This window comes from Helicoverpa armigera, chromosome 18 (genome assembly GCF_030705265.1).
Source record: "Helicoverpa armigera isolate CAAS_96S chromosome 18, ASM3070526v1, whole genome shotgun sequence".
NCBI classification, from domain to species: domain Eukaryota; kingdom Metazoa; phylum Arthropoda; class Insecta; order Lepidoptera; family Noctuidae; genus Helicoverpa; species Helicoverpa armigera.
In genome coordinates, this window is record NC_087137.1 from 10685067 (window position 1) to 10705063 (window position 19997).

The window sequence follows — 19997 nt, forward strand, 5'->3', positions numbered from 1 at the left end:
ATCTCGTAATGTACTTAGATAGTAGCCATTTATTACTTCAAGCTAGGCTCCTCAATTTCTCAATGTCATTTTATCTAAGCAATTTAACCGCTTTATACCTTAAAAGATGGTCTCAATTTTGCGGTTCTGACTTGAAGATCGTGCAGATAAGTAAATAAGTATAGCCATAAAACAATATAGCGGTGTAATAACCCCAAAATGGTTGTGTATCGGCAAATATAGTTTGACGCATGAAGCTACGTCACAGTTTCACCCTTGAACCCTTAAATATACAAATTGAGCGGTCCAATTTGTAACAAAAACGCGCCAATCTAAATCACAAACCTCTCATAAATTACGTTTTTATTTAACCTTCGAACACATTATGGGTCGTTAAGACCGAACCGATGTTCGAATTTTTGCCAAGTTTTAATGTATAGAAATAATGTAAAGAAGTCAAGTTTTTTCGATTCCAAGAATTCTTTCAAGGCGAAATGTGTTCGAATTTAGGTGACGCAACGAGCACGAGGTATTTTTTTATACAATTTGTAAAACATTTTATTAAGTTTAGTCGGATATTACTTGGAAGGTTATAACCTATCGCTTGAGTTCACTCGCATAGATTGCCCTTCTCGCTCGAAGCGGTTCGAGCCGGAAAATTGCGGAAACACGCGTGGGATACCTATTTCGTTTTCAATAGCTTTTTGCTGAGGTTTATTAACCGTTTTACAACGTAGCCTACATTCCCGTGTCATATACATTTTGATGACGTGGCTTTATTATCATTTTATGACATAAAATTTAAATAAAGCGAGAGTAGTTTTGGATTTAAATAATACATCCCGCATCGGATTTCAAAGAGCAAAGCAGCACTGTACCGTTTGCTTACAAATATGTTTGCAATCCCCCTAACATATGTACCCCTCTTCAATATTTAATGTCCCTTTTTAGCAGCTCACAAATCAATAATTTGAGCGACTTACTAACACATACTCTTCAAAAAAAACAAAGCTTTTATCCCCCTAGAAAAAGTGCACTCCTAAAATAAATCATACATTTTTATAGCACGTGACCACTACAGTGAACATGAAAAAAGTTTTAATCCCATTTCAATAGAAAAGGCAATGAAATCGCTCGAATCATATCAAACAGTCCCTTGGGCCCGCAGTCCGCGAGGCGTATAGCAATTGATCGTAACGGGCCCTTGTTGTGTAGCCACAGACTAAGGTGTGTATAGAAAGACCATTTAATAAATTGACTTCGTTGCAAAGCGCCACAAAGATTTTTTGTCTTACCGTAGTGATTAATTTGTTATAGCGGGATGTTGTCGGTTAAATAATTTCATCACCTATATAAAAATTGTCTTCGATTTCAGTCTACAAACCGTATAACTTCCTATTACCATCGCACAGATTAGGCAGTCTACACAGAGTTATAATACCCGTATTAGACATAATTTCACTTGAATGAACCTTCTGTTCATCTATTTCTACAATACAAGGGTAGTGGTGGTGTGAAGAGAGATGTCTTACATAATTTGGCTACTGCGGCAATGCAATGCGACGTTGCCAGATTTCTCCGCCCGTGGACACTGTTGCGGTTACCAGTGTCATTCACGCCTGAAACTTGTCCATTGTAGGTATAACGGGGTATTGGAACTTTACAATAGTTGTCTGTCACAGTTAGAAAATCCTTTATTGTTTTTCTCACTTTCTTGAGATCCTTTTTATATAATCGGGGCATGTTTTCAAATTCTACAGACATTTTGAACATACACAATTTTCCTTTTAACGTCAAGGATTTTGTAATAAAAGTACTGCATTATTATGCAATATTTTAAAGTAAAATAACTGTGTTATATAGCGCACCCGCGTCTCTCAGTCGCAGCACTGGGGAAATGCATTTAAATTTATAGTAGCAAACACAAAGTGAAGCGCTGACAAAATAAACACAATAACCTAAAACAAGTTTAGCCACATATGTTTCAAACATTCCTTAACTTAAATCCTGTGACACGTGTCATTCAAATTACGTCAGTGATGTTACTTGCGTCACTCGGGCAGTGACGGGTTAATTCTTTTTGACAGCTAAGCGACATGACTGCAGCGCCACGGTTAATTGTCAATTTACATATAGATGGTCGCACAGACCGCGGCCGCGGGGAGGGTTAACGAATGCCCCCGGCGAACAACAGTTCAATCGAACAATTAGATTAATCTTTACTGATAAGTACTTGTGGCAATGTTTCGCCGTGATTAATTGGTAGTTCCGTTTGTTTGTTTTGTTGAAACGCTAGCTACAGTTGGGTTGGGAGGTATACGTTTGTTTGTAAATGTCAGATTGTATCAACTCTAAATGAACCCTTTTTGGAAAATTAAAAGGGGTAAGAAAAAGTAATTTGCAAATAAATTGCGATAGAAATATTCCCTCAGTCTTTTAGTATTGCGAAACATAAAGATTATTTTTTACATATTTATAAGATACATATCTTGTATGCACTTCAGGAGTATTCCAGCTACTATACACATGTGTACAAATGTGGCAAGTCCGATACGTTGAGCGGTGCCCATCATGGCGGCTAGCCAGCAATTATTCCGCTCCGATGCACATCGCTTTATTGAAAGCTCAGCCCTCGATCTTGCCCGATACTCGATATCTGCCACTATAAATATCCTGAAGGCAGTTTGGAAATAGATGCCATTGTTTTTTGGGCTTTTTGTACGCCAGATAGATGATGATATTGGTTTTTCTTGTTGTGACTTTTTCAAATTATATAATGACTATCTTTCACAAAAGTTTCCTCCCGCATCCCACGAGAACTACTCCACTTTCTCACATAAATGCCTTCTTCGCGCCTTCTTCGATGAATGGGCTATCTAACACAGCATTTATTTAATCATTTCACTAGTACCTGTGCTTAGCGCGATCAAGCAAACAAACTAATATAGATATGTTTCACTGTACAAATTAAACAAATAACAATGACACTGCAATCAACACTAAACATAAAAACATACACATATGTTAACTAACTCACACATTGTACCAGCTGCGGCAACATACCCATTTGTGCGAACTCATGAAAATAAACTGGTAAGTGCTCAATGATAATAAAAGTTTGCCGATTGAATCTGAACGATGCAGTACTGCAAGCCCATTACACTTCACGACCACAAATAGGAACGTTCCTACCAGTAAATTACTGTGTTCATGATATGTTAGAGCTGGGATTTCATTCAATTATTTGATGGGTTTATCGCTTTATAGGAAATATAGACGTGAAATGAAGTTTAGCTAATATTATAAAGCTGAAAGGTGAGTCGGTTTGCCTGAACGTACTTATCTCAGGTATTGCAGATACTCCTTTAAATATTTTTTTCTGTATTAAGGTCAACTCATGGAGGAAACCTATGGGTTAGCTATAGACGAATCCTTCAAAACGCAGTTGAAACCGCTGGCGTAAACTCGTTGTAAATACGAATATTAAAAGTACGTCGTAAAGCAATCCGTAATAACTAAAAACCGGCCAAGTGCGAGTCGGACTCGTGCACGAAGGGTTCCGTAAATTACAGTTAAATCAACCTATCTCAAAAACTATAAGAGATACTTTGATCAAACCAAAAATCGTTGAAAGAGTTAATTAGCATGCATCACCTCTATTTTTTTTAGAATTTTATACCCCGTAGTTATAAAAAATAGGGGGACATACTTTTTACGACTTTGAGAGCTGATATCTCAAAAACCGTTCACTTTAAGAAAAATGTTTTTTAGAAAACTTTATATCATTTTAAAAGACCTTTCCATTGATACCCCACACGGGTATGTACATCGAAAAAAAAAATTTCATCCCTCAGTTACATGTATGGGGGGCCCCACCCCCAATTCTTTTTTTTACTATTTAGTGTCATATTTTTGTAGCGGTTCATACAACACATATTCCCATCAAATTTCATCACTGTAGTACTTATAGTTTCCGAGTAAATCGGCTGTGACAGACGGACAGACGGACATGACGAAACTATAAGGGTTCCGTTTTTGCCATTTTGGCTACGGAACCCTAAAAACTAGAAACATTCGTAATCCCAAAAGCCTTAAAGTACCATCTAAAGCCACGGTCACCAGTTCTGAATATTTATACAAAGACACAAATCTACATGGTCACAAAGTTCTCTGACGATCCCTTTGACGAGGCAACCCGACCGAATTCGATGTGTGTAGCGAAGCCAGCCAAGTGAATGCGTTTGAATGCATCATAAATGAGCCGGCTAATGCTCTGGAAATAGCCTGTAGCCTTGTAGCTCTCGCGGGCAATAAGTGATGTCTCGTGTTAGCAGTTACGGTAAATGTTGTATTTAGTTTTATATGACAATATTCTTAAAAAATAACTAACATTTTTAAAATCATTTGGACGTCTCTAATCAGAAGCCAGTGTGACAACCTGTCTAATTAAGGTATATCGGGTTGCTCGACGACAACGACTGTATTTCTGACGTCCTCAACCCAGTAGGTAACTGGGTTGAGGACGTCAGAAATACACCACAAAACACTGATACTCAGTGCACCCGGAACGTGAACGAAAAGTGAACCCGGTGAAAGTCGACCGCAATGTATCCAGTTGACAAAAGGCTACGCTGACAACTATAGGAAAAAATCTAGAGAAAATATTGTATTGAACGTTAAACGTTATTTATCAGTGTAATTAACATGTAGCCCAGTCAAGCATTATCTCAATTAATATTTTACACCCATCCATATCACTAACAACATAATCCCAAATACGGACACACTCCAAATCCTAACACATAACTCGGTCCTTTAAATCAATGTACCTAAGTATCATTATCTACTCATAAAATATACATAAACAAGGATGAACGTAAAGTTAAGTAGTGGACGGTCGTCAACGGTACTTGACTGTATCGAGCACGGACAGTCCTTCACTTGTTTTGTAATGTAATTATTTCTCGCAGCAAAATACGGATAAGTTGCTCCTCGTTAGAACTGAGAGGTTTGATGAGCTTTGTTTGTTTGTAGTTCTTTTTTTTTAGTTGGTATTGTTTTTAGTTAGGGTTTTTTTTTAATTGGAAATATTTTTGCGGTGTGGTCTATATAGGAATTTAAAGAGTGGATTGTGTTAAGAATTAACATCTTCATTATTCAAGATGGCTTCATTCGTAAACTTTTAATTGGCGAAGATTACACATTGATAGATCCTGTTGACATATACTTTTTGGGGCCTAAATATATTCCTCTTCCTTTTATTCACCAAATATACAATTTTGATTGTTCGACGGCCCAAAATTCTACACAAATCAACGGTATTCATCCGTCATAAATTTCTTATTGAGCTCATTATGATAATTTATACAAAGAGGGCCGTTGTGGGCCGGGGGAGTCCCAGAGACTCCTCTCGAGATACTGTTATTGTTTGCAGAATCCGAGTGGTCCTCGAATCTTTTAATTAGCTGATATTATCTCGCTGCCTTATCATTAACGGTGCGCTTTGTTCACGTGGAATGGCTTTTGTTATTTTCGGGAAAAATGTAATTTTCGGTAGAGAAGTTCGTATAAATTTTGTTGGACTTACCGGATTAATTAGAGTACTTTTATGTAGATTTTTTTTTTATTTTTTTTATTTGTTTCTTTCACATAAAACTACACATTTACCTTAAACTAGGCATGCAATTAGACCTCTAAGGTCTGTCTTAGCATGCCATTAGATGTAATTTGGAGTTTTTAACAAGCAATTAGTGACGATTGTAGTTCTTGATTTTGATTTATTTGTCACTAGCTGGTGCCCGCGACTTCGTCTGCGCAGGTTTAGTATTTCGAACAATATGTTTACAAATTGTAGCCTATGTGTTATTCTGATGTATAAGCTATATTATTGTAAAGTTTCATTAAAATCCATTCAGTAGTTTTTGCGTGAAAGAGTAACAAACATCCATACATACAAACTTTCGCGTTTATAATATTAGTAGGATATTCTCCTCCATTTTTGTTTATCTTTTATTTTCATATGTGTGGATGTGCCGTCCTATGAAATAAATATGTTTTACCTTGTAGCTTGTTGTTTATTATAAATAAAACCTTAAGTACAAAAATTATACTGTAATAAGTACGTTGTTTATTTTCTTACAAAAACAGGATGTTAGTATTATAAAAATAAGTAGCAATAAAAGCTCTTCATATAAAAGAGGAAATCTTGGAACTAATAATAATTAGGTTCGTTATCAAGAAAGCTCACACGAGGAAAATAACCGATAAACGAATGTTCGATGAAATTAACGAACGTTTGCCTGCACTCAGGGAGAAAAAGAAAAAAAAACATCTATCTGCCATGATGGCGGGAACTCCACAATGGCGGAATAATTCTATTTTTAAATCCTGGGCCTTCTATACGCGATGCTTTTCTTTTTTTTTAATTTTACGATCGAAGGGTTCGAGTTAATCGATTAAGAGGTTTTATTCTGTTTTCTGAATTGGTTTTTTGTTTGTTTTGCATGACCACAGAACTGAATCTGAGTCATTTAGTAGAGCCTCTTTTTTCTGCCATGAAATTCACTTTTGTGAATAAATGTGTATAATTATGGGCAGTTTTACACGTTACGTTGAATAAATGCTTAGACTAAGCCAATTAACTTTAGCTTATTTTTACTGAAATTCTTAACAATATAAATTAAATTCCACTACAAACTGAGTACCGTTTTTCTTTCCTCGAAATTGCCTTATCGATACGTAACCCAGCATCCCTAACGTAAGACAAACATTATTTCCCGGCGTCTCTCGGCGGGCGATGTTTGCGCTAATCCCGCTTTCAGACCTGAATACACCACAAGTGGCTGAAGAAGAAGCCTGAAAGAAATGCAAATAGCCTCCCTCCGAGCGATACTCACACAATAATACCGGTATTTTACACAAAATCACCTGAAACTGATGATACTTGTTACAAAGGAGATATTGGAGTAAATTGAGATGATTGCTACTTGTGTATTTTTGTAAATATTTGTTTGTGATGGAAGGAAATGTACGTGCTTTTTGTGTTTGTTCAAAACAATGATAAAGAGATTGATATTCATGAGGCGATATTTGATTCTTTCCTTAAATATGATGAATACAAAAAACATGTTAAAATTATCAATATTCCCTCGAATGTATATTCTAATAAGTAACAATACAATGACTCTGTAGGTACTTATTACACTATACCTAAAAACACCATTATTACTTACTATCTCAAACAGTCTGTTATCCTTCATCAGCTATTCAAATAAACAAAAGCGTAGCGCCGTAGCTATTTCCCTACGCCTCGAGCTACGCGCTACGGCGTAGGCCTACGGTGCTACGACGCTACGACTATGCAATTGCATTCACGCTTCGAGATTTAGGTCACCGATGCTTTGACGCGTAAGATAGGAGGATACAGCCTTACTATCCTTGCAATATAAGAGTACATATATATAGCCTTTATGATCTCAGCTGCATCCGGTTAGACTGGAAGCCGACCCGAACATAGGTGGGAAAAGGCTCGGAAGATGATGATAATAAATAACCTTCATAAAGAGCTCGTGGCTAAGTTAGAGCCGTGCAGACTGATTGATCATAAAGTTAAGCAATGCTTGGCGCGGTCAATTCGTGGATGGGTGATATAACGAGTTTTACCGTATTTTGGAGGGCACGATAAACTGAAAGTCCTGGCTGTCGTTTGAACGTCTTTGGCAATCGTTACGGGTAGACAGAAGCCAGTAATTCTGATAAGCAGTCCTAGTCAGATAGACAGTCGCTCCTTGTAAAAGACTGGAATTCGAACTCAACATAGTTGAGAAATGACTAGGCAAATGATGATAACAACAAAAAGCCTTTATACTCGAACAAAGACAGACAAGTATTTTCAAATTATTCGCACAAAGGAAGCAATAACAACTATCTGGAGGGTATTATATTTAATAGGTCAAGAGGTAGCACGGGTATTGAGAGTTCTCTCAGTCAGGGATGCTTAATGCGAATTTAATAGGAGAGCACTATTCATTTAATACGAAATGTTTTCATATTGTTGTACCGTTTAGGTGCTTTATGATGCTAAAAGGGGAGTTCATTTATTTTATGACGTCAGTAAAAGTACATACTCAAATTCAACTTGACAACACGACTGATTTCTATAAGTAAAAGTTTAAGGAAAAGCTTCATATTAATTAGATGATTAATTACTATATCGCCATCCGTACTTAAGACCTTTTCAATGCCTATTCAGGTCAGGACATCGAGCGAAGAATTCTAATTTAATACATTGAAGCCATGTCTTCGTAATCCCGTCGTTGCTAAAGACGATCAAATAAATTATTCCGACAGATGGCGCTATTAACGCAGAATTATAAATGGCCAGCTTCCTAACTTTAGTTATAAAATGGTATATTTTTCATCTAAAAATAACCTTTCTGTTTGTCTTGGGGAAGTTATAATATTTATGTTTCTGTATTATAAAGGGGTTTTCGAACGCGCTCATCTCAAGAACCACTAAACTGTAAAATACTGTGTTTGATACGTACAGTATGAAAAAAAAACTCTGTGATACATTCAGTAGTTGCCGCGGACGTGGGTGAAACGACAAAAGTTAGTAAGGGAAATAAGAGAAAAATGGTACATATTATTGAAAAAAAAAAACAACATACCTATCTTTCATCCGGCTAAAAAGACCAACAATTTTAACCTCCGCTCTTATTTAACTTCAATGAAACGTCTAACTCCTAATCTTAAGCTAAACCTTAATAAAAAGTACTATAATAGCCACAAATTATCGTTTCTTAATTAGCGTGCGTGTCCACTGCCTATTACTAACAAACCAAATGTAATCTGTGTACAACACCACTGCATATATAGGTACTAAGTATAAAAGTATAAAAATATATAGTCGCTACCGGTGTTCAGTGGCCGTATTAATAAAATATAGCCTACTGTTACACGGCGTGGGTTTTATTATTTTTAGCTCCATGCTAGGAACTTTGGCAATGCGTGTTCTGTATAGTTATGGGTGACGCACACGATATATGGATGTTTTAATAAACATATATCGTGAAAACTAAAGCTTGTGGCACATTATAGCAGCACGGCAACAGCACGGCAGCAGCACGGCGTCGCCTCGAATTAAGACTACGGCGAGCGGACAGCGCGCCAACCACGCGCTGTCCGCTCGCCGTCGGCGCGCCTTCCGCTCGCCGTCTGATCGCCGTTGGCGCGCCGACGGCGCGCCGGCCGCGAGGTGTAAGCTTGCTGTCACCGCAAACTCAATATTATTTTAAGACGATTATGATTGATGTTATGATTGAACATGACGTAATGACGTTGTTTCGCTGCCGGCTCGGAGTCGGCGCGCAATTAGCACGCCGTCGGCGCGCTGTACGCATGAGGACCGCTCGCTTGCAGCACGCGGGCGGCGAATCGAGTTGTGTGGAAGCGGCAAGCACGCTGACTGCTCGCCGTTGGCTTTTTCATATTGACATTACGAAATATATTATAATATACACGATTTAATGCTCTAAATTGAATGACAACTTAAATGCTGGTGTGGAGCCGTGCTGTTGCCGTGCTGCTGTAATGTGCCACGTCCTTAACTTTTGTATGTCATAATGAATATGATAACCACTGACTAGTTTAATAGTTGTTCTGCTGAATATAGAGGGAATTTAAAATATTTGTAATAAGATAAAGCCATTATTTTGTTGAGAAGATAGGCATGACTTATCTTGTCTAATTTCATAGTATAACATTTATTCTATTTAACATTTATTTTAACATTAATCTTAGCTGTTTAATGAATGTCAAATTCATTGAATTCAAGTTTCTTTGTCTTTTACTTACAAATATTTCCACGAGAATATATCTTATTTAAACCTGCAACATTGCTTTAACTTCACCTACAGCAATAAAACCCCAAATAATTTACGTAACTATCCCAAAAAGCAATGTTCATTTACGTAAATGATGATTGTACTGTTATGTACGCACATAATGCTTATTTACTGGCGTCGGCTGGTAGTAACATACAGTATGTTTGTTGCAGAGGGTGTGATCGTTACAGACAGTCTGACACAACATGAGCACGCGGAGTTTATGGTAAGTCTGTTGTTGCGTAATCTAGGCATATATTGTAAAGCTTAAGAGTTAGGTTGTTAAATATGATAATCTTAGAAATTACGATTTTATTTCTAAAATTGAAAAGATATTTTTTGTCCGAATGCGTGAAGTAGTCCCACAGGACGTATGTTTGTAAAAGCTAGTATCCTAAAAAAATACCAGAATATATGTATGTAAACAGGTAACATGTCGATGGAAAATTACATCAATAAAAAGACCAGAACGCTAAATAAATGGATTGTCGCGAATAAAACATCAAAAACGCGTCCCTACGCTCTGTAAAATCTAATATTCTTATCAATAAAACGTATCCGTGTTCATGCGGATGTCACATCTATACGAAGCAACAATATATGAAGCTCCAAGGGATATCATTTCAAAATCTCGACTCATAAATAAAAATATGTCAAAAGGAGTCCGAGCGTCGCTCCCAGGCGGGCTCGATAATCATCGATAATACCAAGTAAGTCAGATTACATTTTGAACGGTACCCTGAAAAAGGAGGGGATATAAATTATTGAGGCAAGCGCTGATAAATCGAGCCTTTGCTTCGAAACGACGCCGGACATTTTTCTACCCAGTTTTGGCGAGGCCTACATTTTAGCTAGAGATATTTTAGGACACGCTTTCTCGGTAGGAAGAGGCGATTTGTCGGTCTTATGACGTCATTAGGGGATTAATTAATGAAGGAGACTGTTGTATTTATCTGACGCCTACTTAGAGAATAACTTGAATATGCATTTAGAAACTAGGTTAGATTTTGCTACATTTGTCTGAGAGCAGGTGCTCTGTCACGCGGTAATCTGAAACGTAGGAGCAATGTGTCAGCGTTAACTCGGTTAACTGTTAGAACTGAGTTGACCATATGTCACGTGCACAGTTTGTAACTCCGCTTTAGTTAAATTTATAGTGAATCACTTGTGGAGTTAAGGGCGTAACTTACTTGAAGTGGTAATCAAGTCACAGTGGTGTATGTATATGATTCTAAACGCAGGTGATATTATTTCCCTTAAACAAAACCGTTCTGTATTAGAAAAGAAAACGAAGTAGAGCATATCCGTATATATTCATTCACTTTGTTCATTTACGCACAAATGCTCCAAAAATATTTAATTTATGACATTACGATCCTAGATATATCAGTGCTATGGCAATTTCGTGATCATTCAAAGATATAATATTTTCTGATCAAAGTGTGAGTTGTAAATCCCGCAACGAAAAACTGTCTAAAGAAATAAGCGCAAACCAGTCGGAACCTTTTCAAAACCTAACAATATTAAAACTTAGTTACTACTTCAAACTGCAAAATGGCCAAAGAACAGGCACCCATTTCAAAAGCACTTGGTATTACGCGAGCTAATAAGTGTAAAGCCTTAATCCTGACTAAGTTAATCAAGCCGAGCTCGTTATTACCAGATTTTAATTAGTATTCAGTCGGCGCTGTTTTACTGCTTTATATCCTACATAGTGTAGGAATATCTAGCTAGACTGAAGTGTTAGATCTATGTGACTACTAATTTCTGGGGTCATTGGTTTTATATTAGTTCCTACATCAGATCTTTGCTTGTCATCTTCGTGTGTCAGACACAGATTGCGTGTTCGAGTCAGCGTTTATCAAGTAATGGGGACTATGTTTTTATCTCTGTTTTCGAATTGGGATAGAGCTTGTCCATAACGAAACGCAACGGTGTTGAAAATAGTGGAACATTTGGCATTTTTTAAAAACGCATATTTTATAGTAGAACATTTGGCAATGCTGATATTAAGAGCGTGTACGCTCGGCGCGCGATGTCAACTTTAGGTAATTCAACGCAAAAAACCGCGCAGACTAGCGTCGCGGCTGTGTGCGTGCCTATCATACTTCACGTATAGTCACACAAACCATTTTGATCCTTTCGAGTGAAATTGGTAGAACAAAAAATATATTATTTAGTAAATAGTTAATAGCGGGAAAATAGTGTAAGTCTATGGATGTCTAAAATATAAAAGCATAAAAATAAGTCGTTAATACTTACACTCTTTTGCAAAAAAATCGGGCACATATGAAAACCTTGGTTTTGAGGACTTTCTGTATATTACATACAATTTTCAACAGTACTAAATAGTCGACTGATGATTAATGACAATGTTAAGAGTTTCTGTATTTTAACCGATTTCAAAAAAAGAAAGGAGGAGGTTTCAATTAGATTGTTTTGTGATTGTTCTCAATTTGATTGTTCTCGATTTCTCAAAGACGCCTGGACCGATTTGAAAAATTGATTGTTTATATGAATGGTCCAGTCCATCCAGACCGAAAAATTGTGGTCAAATAACAACAATTGCCGGAAAGCCAAATATTGGTGAAGAGCTTGGGTTTACCATTGCAAATAAAGTTTTAAGTTATCTATCCTATATGCTTCAAAAGTTATTCGAGATCAAAAGTCAAAATTTGGGTACATCCAAAATGAAAAAAAAAAATTGCTCGATTGGTAACAGACATCTGCAATAAGTGATTTCTAGCCTAAGGAGTCCGCCATATTGGATTTAGACTCGCGACACATTTTTTTTTCGAGTTATTCATAGCAAGCCCTTTCATTTGATACCCATATCGTAGGAATGCATTAAAAACATCTCGTAGAGTTCGTATCGGATGTGACATTAGCTCTTGACAAAAGGTTGGAAGTAGATGCTGTGTACACTGATTTCAGCAGTGCATTTGATAAAGTTGATCATTCTTTGCTTTTATTGAAACTAGAGTATAATGGCATACATGGTTCACTGCTAAACTGGTTTTCATCCTATTTGGCTCGTAGAACGCAAATTTTAGTCGTCAATGGTTATGAGTCTTACCCACACTATGCAGACTCAGGAGTTCCTCAGGGCTCTCATCTTGCACCAGTTCTGTTCTCACTGTTCATTAATGATATCACACATCAAATCCTCCACTGTAAGTACTTAATGTTTGCAGATGATCTTAAGATATATAAAACTATTTCATCACATGAGGATACTTTCTTGATTCAGAAGGATTTAGACAGAATAGAGGACTGGTGCAGGTTAAACCACATGCAGCTGAATGTCCAAAAATGTAGCCACATACGATTTTCCAGAAAGAAACAATCTGATTTGGTATCGTATAATATCAAAGGTGCGGTATTGAACTCCGTTACTGAGGTACGCGATCTGAGCGTTATTATAACTTATACTTCAAGTTGTTAAATAATAAATTAGACTGCATGAAACTTGTGGGAAGTGTGGGACTAAAAGTACCATATAATATCCCTAGACATCCCATAACCAACCTGTATCATACTCCAGCAACTAGAACCAATATAGGAGTAAACTCGCCACTGGTCAGACTCAGCAGAGAGACGAACTCAGTGATTAAATCAGCTCCTGATCTTGACATTTACAATATCTCGATTAATACCCTTAAGACCCAATTACTGGAATCCCAAAAATTGCAACATCGACAAAATGATACGTAAAATGTTATGTTGTTATGTTATGTTATGTTATTCTATTACTCTATCTTAAATTATATTTTTAGTTACCCTAAGTTTTGATCTCATGATGTTTAGTTTAGTTATTAGTTAACGGGTAGTATTTAAACGCAAATCAAAAAATATCCTTTTTCTATGCAATAAGATTCCGAATTCCCATCAAAATTACTGATTGCACAGCAAAATATTCAACTCAAAATATCACTAAACACACTACAATTTATTTTCGCAGCGTACAGCGATTTTTCCTAAAGCAAAAGCTTTTTCATCAATGCACAGCTAATAATCTTAATGCACATTATACATGTTAACTCTTTTTCTTTTAAATATAGCTTCTATTTTTATATTATTTACAGCAGTTTTTCAGAATGAAACAGCATTTTATTTGTCTCAGTCATCTTATTATTTATTAATTACGGCATAATGAGACCAGCAAAAAAATATAAAATTAAATACAAAATTGTAATTTATTGAATTATTAAAGCGCGTCTTGCTTTCGCGGGGCGTACACGTTTCCTTTTTTGCCCTAATAATAATAGGCAACATTTTTAGCTTCTGCAGCTGGCGCCACGTACTTGAGTCGGATCGCAAGTCCGATGATATGCTTGCATATACATACTATAGTTCTTAAAAAATAGGGCTGGTGCATTGTCAGTCATTGTCAGTATTTCCTTTTGGCATACATTTCATATAAGTAGTCATTAAAAGGCTACTACTATAATATCATATTTCAGAATGTTTATAGTCAGAATCATCTTTTGGCATAGTTTTGGAATTTTTATTTTCCTGTAAGAAGCATGCAAACAAGCCTGAAGCATGAAAGCAGGCATGCAGCATGTAACCAGGCATGCAACATGGAAGTAAGCATGCAACATGCAGCAAGCATCACTTCTGTCACGGCTCCGGCGCTTCGTGGCTCCGGCGGTCAAATGCGAGCTTATCGTCGCAGATGATTTTCACGCTCACCACCGCAGCTTCGGCTTACTGGCCGGCCGAGCCGGCCAGCCTCAACCGCGTTGGCGAGCGTTAAAATTACCTGCTCCTCAGCTCGCAGGCCGCCTCGCCCCTCCGCGCCTACGCGGTTTTGAATTGCACTCTAGGGGTAGGGCAGACAAGACTACGTGGAGTCGGTTTTGCAGCGATTTGTTTTCGTTACTAGCTTCAATTTTTAATACAATATTTTTTAATTGAACTCTATCTTACTCACTCGCGCCACTCTGCACTCCAGTGACGAAAAAGCGCGCGAAGCCGCGAACCTTTTTCAGTTAATTTGTTCTGTTTTTAGAAATAATGCAATGTGACAGGATTTTTTTGTTATAATAATCATTTAATTTGTCGAGCATGGCTTCTTGAAAATTAAGACAAATATGATGAATAGGTTTTGTTGTACTTACTGGTTAATATGCGACTGGGATAGTTATTTTGCTATGAAATATGGAAAATTTGCTGTGCAGTCAGTATTAATGCTATGTATGTAGTATTTTTGTACAAGAATAAATTTAAGTGTATTGCATTATAATAAAAAAAGCAATGTCATATTGATGTATAATTTCGAATTATCTGCAGTTTGAGTGTTGTTAAACATTTAGTTTATTTGTAGTGAACTAAGTTATTTGATGTAAAAAAGAATATAAATGATGAGTATTAATTGATAGGCGATTATTTATTTGATATGCAATTTATAATATCCCTTAGTTAACAAGTTTAATTTTAGTTTTACTTTAATTTTAATAAGAAGTGTTTTGTTTTGTATAATTTTATAGTTTAAATTCTATCGTTATTTAGCGTATGTTGGTTAACCTGTAATTGGCGACTGTGTAAGTCCCAGTAATAATTGAAATTGTACTCTTAGATTTATTTACACAGAAGCTGTTGGTAAACCCTTTAATAAATAAATAAATAAAAACATTTTTTTCTCCATCTTGGGTATACCGCCATATTGGATATAGAATCATACATTGTCATTAAAACTGAACATTCAAACAAAATTTCAACTCAATCGATAAAAAAATATGCTTCAAAATTGAGCTTTAAATAAAATAGTAATGTATCAAGATTTGTTGGTCGCGCTTGAAATGTACTCTATTCTCGGTATCCACGGCAGAGGTTATTCACCCTACGCGATGTGACGGAGCGACACGTCCTCTCTCTGTGAAGCCTTGCGGCGGTCTGGTTTGAGTTGACTCGCGTGCAGCGTTTTATAGTAGTTTTTAAATAATTTATAAAAAAATAAAAACGAGAGATTAAATTATAATATAAAGTTTATGTTTTAAAGAAAGAGTTATATTACTATAGTAAATAATTGTTAAATTAAATTAAGTAAGATAGATAGGTAAAAAAAGCATTTGAAAATCACAATTTTTCACATTGTTAAAATATTTTTTTCTGAAAGATAGAGACCTAAATCAAAAAATGTTTTCAACTAACTATAGGCATGGGGATTTCGTCTATGAGTAAAAAAATAAATATGATTAGATTTGCCACTGTTTTCACATGAATTTAAGCTTCGAAATAGACGCTGAACGGGAATTTTATAAAACATCTGTTACGTTATAGTCGTGGTGGCCTAGTGGGCAAAGAACCAACCTCTCGAGTTTGAGGGCGCGGGTTCGATTCCAGGTCAGGCAAGTACCAATGCAACTTTTCTAAGTTTGTATGTACTTTCTAAGTATATCATAGACGCCAATGACTGTGTTTCGGATGGCACGTTAAACTGTAGGTCCCGGCTGTCATTGAACATCCTTGGCAGTCGTTACGGGTAGTCAGAAGCCAGTAAGTCTGACACCAGTCTAACCAAGGGGTATTGGGTTGCCCGGGTAACTGGGTTGAGGAGGTCAGATAGGGCAGTCGCTCCTTGTAAAGCACTGGTACTCGGCTACATCCGGTTAGACTGGAAGCCGACCCCAACGTAGTTTGGGAAAAAGGCTCGGAGGATGAGGATGATCTGTTACGTTATAGGGGTTTTAAGTATATAAACTACACAAATTGAAATTTATGTTCAATTAACTATATGGACAGTGAAATTACCTTGCGTTATTAAAAAATAACATAGTTATAGGAAAAGTAGTTACTGAGAAACAGTGGTTTGAAAAGTACCATTTTAGGCCAAATGGCGCGCGGTTGACGTACACGCTCTTAACACATCACCAGCTTTGTTTTATTGTTCCACTACAGGACGCTGGCTTCTTCTCATAGCGTCATTCATGTAACAAAAGTATCACTTTCACATTTTCGCGCAGGATTAATTTCAATTAATTTAAAGTGAGCCTCGTTACAGTTAACATGAATAAGCATTTAACTAAATACATTAAGCTGTTCCCTAGAGCCTGTGACTGCGGGATTAGCATTAGTTATCGCGGATTGTAGGCCTACACCTGAGCCTAGGCACTGATTACAAACAGGATCACTTAATCCCCGATGCTTTTAACAAACTATGTTTATTGCATTTGTTTCCTTTATAAAACAAAGTGGGGTTGTGTCTCTAAAGTCTTTAACAACTGCCGCTTTTCCAATTCAGCAAGAGAAGATGGTGTCAAAAATTAAATAAAGTGCCTATATCCATAACTTAAAAACAAACATAAAAGCGGCAGTAAATGGCTCATCGTCACTCTACGAATGCACGAGGAAGGCGGCCATCAGAGAGGAGTGGCGGCGGGTTGTAAAGCTTGCCACCAACACCTGAAGTGATGACCACGACCACTCTGTCAAGAGTGATAACGACAAAGAAGAAGAAGATCCATAACTTGCATTTTACATTTTTTGGCCGGTTTTTTCCTTCTCGGCAGTTTATTCAGTTACTTAACAAAATTATTATAGTAGCCAATGTCGTAAGTGAGAATGTGTTACACAGTTATGAATTCGTCTAGTTCTCGCTTAGCTCGCTACTGCAGACAGACAATTTCAGCGCTGAGCTTGCTTCAGTTTGTATTAATTGGTACTATATCTTCAACGAAATACTTTATGTCTATTCAGAGTTAGGAAGCTTGAATTTTTATACTTTGTCGTAAACAGTTCCTGTTGATACCTACATATTTTATTATGTAGCAATAGGTTTATTGAATTATATAAAGCAGAAATATATCATAAAATTACGCATTATCACAATCTTTCGCAAACACCACACCGCGACGCAGTCTCCTAGCAACTAAAAAAAACAACAGAAGCTAAATAATCGTAAGTCATAGCCTAACGACAAATGACCATGTTCGGTCATGTCCGATGTTATCCACGTGCTGGGTAATAAATAGCCAGGTATTTGTAGGAAGGCCAGAGCCCTGTCACCCACAATATGCTTAGAACCCTTATTCGTTCGAGTGACATCGAACACTGACAGCCTTGATGAAAAAAGGTTTTTTTTTGCAAACATTTTGGCGGAATGGGAGTTTGGTGAGGTATATTTAGAATCTAGGGTTTGTTTGCTTTTAGTCTATTGATACGGCTCTGACGATTGAAATGTGTCTGCGAAGCCGGACGCTGGAAATAAAATAGGTGGTTACGGTCGAACTAGCTTTTGAGATTACGTAATGGGTTTTGTATGTTATTTTCTTTTTACCAATCAGATCAAAATAGAACGTCCTTTTCGTCTGCGCCTGATTAGTCTTGCAAGTTACATCCCTATAAATTGTAATGAACATTTAACAAAAATAAATCTTACATGCCGTAACTTGCAGCCAGTTTTTCACCAGTTCAATGAACAACTCCAAATCGTTCGCTGCGTACACCCCAATAATTTTCGACAAAAACTTCACCAACTTTTAAGCCGAACTCTGACAGAATTTAGACTCTAAAATTAACCCAGCAGAGTCGAGAGTCCCCTGTAGTACAGTTTTGTATGTCCCGGTTCACGTGCATTTTGCATTCATTTCCCTGGACGCTCCCGTGGAACTAGGACGGTAGGTTATAGCTTAGAAATTACGAATTAGGGCCTCAAAGTGTGCTAGTGCATAAGTAATAGTCCCGCAGTGGCCATTTGTTGAACAAACTTTTGCTTCTGCTGACCTGACGACCATTATAGTGAACGATTTGTGTATTACAATCAGATGACATTCGAAAACAGAAGGATTTTTAGTATCTTTCCGGACTGGGATCTTAATAAGCTCATTTTTGTTTTGCATTTCATAAAGGTCCTAACAAAATAAGAAATGAACCTTTCAACAATATGAATACAAACAAATTATTTCACGCCATAAACAAAGTTAACACATTCCGCTATTGTTGGTAACTTTACGTTTTATTTAAAGCCGCAGCATTTAGCAAATGATCCCGCCTTAAATGTAAATACGTACATTTATCGTGTAAGCGGAGCCGGGGCTCGGGTGCTGGCGAGTTGCCAGGCTGTAGCACCTTTCTTTCTGTCGGTTAAGCTTTGTGACTATATGTTAGGATTTAAGCGGTTAGTTCTGCAAATATCGGTGGGATTTTCTGTGACTGTGTTTTTGTTTACGGTGATATGAACTTACTTGCCTCTTCTGACGGACCTTTGTAATTCCATTAGGTTGTTGTTCATGGGTAAGGTATATGAGCGAAGTGCGTTCTTTAGATAACGGCATTATAATCAAATATATGAAATTATGACAGTTCTGTAGATTGATGAGGCAAACTTTTACACGGGTACCATGGGTAGTTTTCTAAGTGAAAAATAACATTATTGATGCGACAACCCTAGTTTGGTTGGGGTGTACTACGCCCAATCGAATGACAAATAATCGAATGCCAATTGATCGACCACTATAAATCGAAATTCTAAATACTCGAACATTCATAATATCGAATGGTTATTAAATCGAACATTCAATATATCGCGCAGTCAATACATCGAGTGTTCAAAATATCGAATGTTCGTTTGATCGAGCGTTAAATGCATCGCATATTCATCCTATCAAAAAATCTATATTTTTTATGAATACAAGAAAAACTCAAAATTTATGGATAATTTATAAATTTTAATGTAGATTTTATTATTTAACATTTTTTCAATCGCAATATCATCCCTTTGGCCTCTTTTTTTGTAAAGTAGGTCTTCCCAATCCCGCGTTTGCCTTTTCAATTCACACAACATTTTAAAATGTACCTTTAAAAGATAAGAATTAAAGATTAAAATGTGATTTATTAGTAAATTTTGAGTTTTTCTTGTAAACATAAAAAATATAGATTTTTCGATAGGATGAATATGCGATGCATTTAACGCTCGATCAAACGAACATTCGATATTTTGAACACTCGATGTATTGACTGCGCGATGTATTGAATGTTCGATTTAATAACCATTCGATATTATGAATGTTCGAGTATTTAGAATTTCGATTTATAGTGGTCGATCAATTGGCATTCGATTATTTGTCATTCGATTGGGCGTAGTACACCCGTTTGGTTGGTAACAATCGCATAGGGTGTCACTGTCATCCC

The 19997-nt window shown here is 36.7% G+C and overlaps 1 protein-coding gene across 6 annotated transcripts in view; it reads left to right on the forward strand.

Annotated features, from left to right (window-relative positions):
• The window catches only part of LOC110380242 (stress-activated protein kinase JNK), a 108529-nt gene that overhangs the window by 75278 nt on the left and 13254 nt on the right, over window positions 1-19997 (forward strand). For 4 of the 6 annotated variants that reach the window (XM_064039162.1, XM_049848544.2, XM_064039164.1 and 1 more), the window contains one exon: window positions 10037-10089. The exons of the other annotated variants lie outside the window; for them this stretch is intronic. The gene's annotated coding sequence lies outside the window, so the exon portion shown is untranslated. The remainder of the gene's footprint in view (window positions 1-10036; window positions 10090-19997) is intronic. 6 annotated transcript variants of the gene reach the window in all.